This window comes from Vigna radiata, chromosome 7 (assembly GCF_000741045.1).
Source record: "Vigna radiata var. radiata cultivar VC1973A chromosome 7, Vradiata_ver6, whole genome shotgun sequence".
NCBI lineage: Eukaryota > Viridiplantae > Streptophyta > Magnoliopsida > Fabales > Fabaceae > Vigna > Vigna radiata.
The window spans coordinates 12,997,542-13,002,102 of record NC_028357.1 but is presented as its reverse complement, the minus strand read 5'-3'; positions in this window follow the sequence as shown (position 1 = coordinate 13,002,102).

The following is a 4,561-nucleotide window of genomic DNA, read 5'->3' as shown; positions in this document are numbered from 1 at the left end:
TAGGCCTTACTTTTCATGTGAACCAATCACATAAGACTTGAGAAGAAATTAATTTTGGATTTTGAGTGCAAAAACAAATGTAAACATGCAAATGCAGTGAATCTATTGGCTAAAGAAACTATGAATGAATGGATTTGTTGGGGTTTACAAATTCATCTTATCCACCCTCTTATATCTATATTTCTTATCCAATTCGCTTATTTATCATATTGTCATGCAAACTTTCTTGGTCTACCCTTAACCCAATTCCTTGGCGAAAAGAGCCTATTACTAATTACCGGCTTGCTATCCCTAGCCTCCTAGCAATTAATAGTTGATGAAGGTTAAAAATAGTTATTTTCCTATGTTATTTTAGACCAAATTACACCCTTTACTACTTGGAATAAGCTTAGAATCAAGCAAAACTCAATAAATGAGTCTGTAGAGAGTCAAAAGCTGTTTTTAGCATTATTATGCTTGTTTTGCATTGTTTTGTAGAATTTTTGAGAAAGTGAAGAATGAAGATGAAGATAAAGGTTGTAAACTCAAGAAAAGAGAAGATAATTGAAGAATTAAAGAGTCGACGCACCGCCCGGCGGCAACTTACATCGTCGGGCGGTCCAGGGCGAGGAGTAGGCACTGGCATTGGCACTGGGCGGTTTTGAGGGAAACCGCCGGACGGTGACCCTACCGCCGGGCAGTTTTGCAATTTGTGGGAAACCGCCGAGCGCCACACTTGTTCCGCCGGGCGGTGGTCTGCTGGGCTTGGGCCTGTTTTCTGTTGCGCTCCTCACCTATAAATAGCCCTATTGCGAGTATAGAGGTATTCTTTTGGTAGAAGGGGGCGGCCAGACCTAATTTTGCTCTTTGGAGAGGATCTTATGGATGCTTAGGCTCCTTTTCATCTTTTCTTGGGTTTGCTTTTCCATTCTTCATCCATTTTTCATCTAGATTCACCATGAAAATGGTGAACTAAACCCTATTGTTGTTGGGGGAAACAATGTAATNTTTTGATACTCTCTTTTATTGAAACTCTTNATTATTTATATGGTTTCCATATGTTTTGATTGTTAATTGTTGGGTTCTCATCTGTGCTTAATGCCTTTATCGTTTAACTCATTTGATAACTGATGTTTGTCTTTATTGATACGGGGACGTACAATAATGTCATGAACTGGTGAGTAATTCCTTGATTTTGCAATACCACCTAGGTATAGGGGTGGGACGATCAATTGCTTTTAACTTCCGTTCTATAATGTTGTATTAATTGCTAGGGGAGGTTAGGGATAGCAAGCTAGTAATTACTATTAGGCTCTTTTCGCCGAGGGATCGGGTTAAGGGTAGGCTAAGAAAGTTGCATGACAATTAATTAATCAAACTAATAATTCAAGAGGAGTAGATAAGAGAGAGTGGATTAGATGAAATTGTAAACCCCCAACAACTCCGTTCATCCATTGTTTTATTTTGTCAATTGAATCATTTTATTTCACATGTTTATATTTTTTGTTCTCAAAACCAATTAATTAATTTTTCCTTTCAAGTCTTACGATTTCAATTCATGCGAACGATAAGGCCTTTCGAGTCTCTTGGGAAAACGATACTTGGTTTTACCATTTTTATTACTTGAACGGTTTGGTACACTTGCCAATCCGTTAACAATAGTGCATGATAAACAGAAGCAAAATACAATTGATCGTCTTACCCCTATTCCTAGGTGGTATTAGCATAATCAAGGAATTCCCCCCAGCTCATGACATTACTGTATGTTCCCGTATCAATAAAGACAAACAACATTTACCGAATGAGTTAAACGATAAAAGCATTAAGCAAAGGTAAGGAACCCAACATTTGATAAAGATAAGCATATGCAAGCATATAAAGAAGATAAGAATTTTGATATAAGAGAGTTTTAAAAGATTTCATTGTTTCCCAAAATCCTAGGGTTTAGTTCACCATAATCATGGTGAAACAAGATGAAATACAATGAAAGAATGGAAGAAATAACCCTCAACTTGGTATATTGGAGCCTAAGCATCCAAGGAACCTCCTCCAAGGTGTGTGGAACAGCTTTGGGCGTTTCTCTCTGCCAAAAGATTGAGTTTTGATTCGCACTGGGACTATATATAGGCCAAAAAGAAAACAGAATCTAGCCAAATAAAAACAGAAAACCGCTTAGCGGCTAATTAAACCTCTCAGCGGTTTCCCTATAATCGCAGGACCGCTTAGCGCCCAAAACTGCCGCTCAGCGCCAAAAACTGACCGCTCAGCACCCAAAATTGTCGCTCAACAGTTTCGTCAACTTTTCTGGTTGATTGGTTGACTTTTCTGCATTCTGGTTGACTTTTCTACACTGCAACCATTTGATCTTCAACCTTTCTTTCAATTCATTCCAAAAACCTACAAAAATCAAGGGAAACCAAGCATAAAACCAAGATAACCAATTTTGACTCTCTTATTCTCAAACTTAATAAAAATGCATGATTTCGAACTAATTCTATGACATAAAGGGTGTGATTTAATATCAAAACTAAGTATGAAAATAACAGTTTTTCAACTATTATCAAACACACACACACACACACAGACACCCACACACACACACACACAGACACCCACACACACACATACATACACACATAGAGCCACACACACACTCACACACACGCACAAACATACACACACACACATACACAGACACACAGACCCACCAACACACACACAGACACACACATACACCCACACACAAACACACACATACACAGACACACAAACACACACAAAGACACACACACACGCACAGACACACATACACATACACAAAGATACACATGCACACACACACACACCCACACACACACCCACACACACACATATACACCCACACCCACACTCACACACACAAACACAAACACACACACACAAAGACACACACATACACATACACAAACACACATACAGACGCACACACTAGACACACGTTCAAACAGACACACATACACACACATACACTCGCACACACAGATATACACCCCTACACACACACAAACAGACACGCAGAAACACACACAAAGACACACACACCCACACAGACGCACACACACAAAGACACATACACACACACACACTCACAGACAGACACGCACACACAGGCACACACACACAAAACACACACAGACACACAGACACACACAGACAGATAGACACACACACACACACAGACACCCACATTAATACGCATACAACCCCCCCCCCTCCACACACGCACACACACACACGCACACACGAAGACACACACACGCACACAGACAGACATACATACACACAAACACACATACACCGACTCACAGACAGAGAAACACACACACACAGAGAGACACACACACACAGACAAACACACAAACACACACACAAAGACAAACACACACACAAACACACACACACATAGACGGACACACAAAGACATAGACACCCACCCACACACATATACACATACACAAACACACACACACACAAATACCTCTCCCCACACACACAAAAGCAAACAAACACACACACACACACATAAAGACACACACGCACACACATACACACGCAGACACCAATACACACACACACGCACACACACACCCACACCCACACCCACCCACCTACCAACACACACACACAAAGACACACTCACAGACACAACAACATACACACACACACATAAACACATATAGACACATAGACACTCACACACACACAAAGACACACACACACAAAAACACACTCACATACACACATACACCCACACACATATACACCCACCCTACAAAGACACACACAAGCAGACTGTTAATGGATTGGCAAGCGTATCAAATCGTATCAAGTAATAATAAATGGTAAGTCCAAGTATCGTTTTCCCAAGAGACTCGAAAGGCCTTATCGTTCGTGTGAATTAACATCGTAAGACTTGAAAATAAAAATTAATTAATTGGATGTGAGAATAATATATGAACATGTAAAAGAGATTGATTCAATTGACGAGAAGAAAACAATGGATGAATGGAGTTGTTGGGGGTTTACAATTTCATCTAATCTGCTCTCTCTTATTTACTCCCCTTAAATTATTAGCTTGATTAATTAATTGTCATGCAACTTTCTTAGCCTACCCTTAAGCCGATCCCTTGGCGAAAAGAGCCTATTACTAATTACTGGCTTGTTATCCCTAGCCTCCCCTAGCAATTAATAAAGCATTATANAGCAGAAGTTAAAAGCAATTGATCGTCCTACCCTTATCCCTAGGTGGTCTTGCTTAATCAAGGAATTATTCACCAGTTCATGACATTACTGTACGTCCTCGTATCAATAAAGACAAACAACAGTTATCGAATGAGTTAAACGATAAAAGCATTAAGCCCAGATGAGAACCCAACAATTAATAATCAAAGCATATGGAAACCATATAAATAATCAAGAGTTTCAATAAAAGAAAGTATCAAAAGATTACATTTTTCCCCCAACAACAATAGGGTTTAGTTCACCATTTTCATGGTGAATCTAGATGAAAAATGGATGAAGAATGGAAAAGCAAACCCTAGAT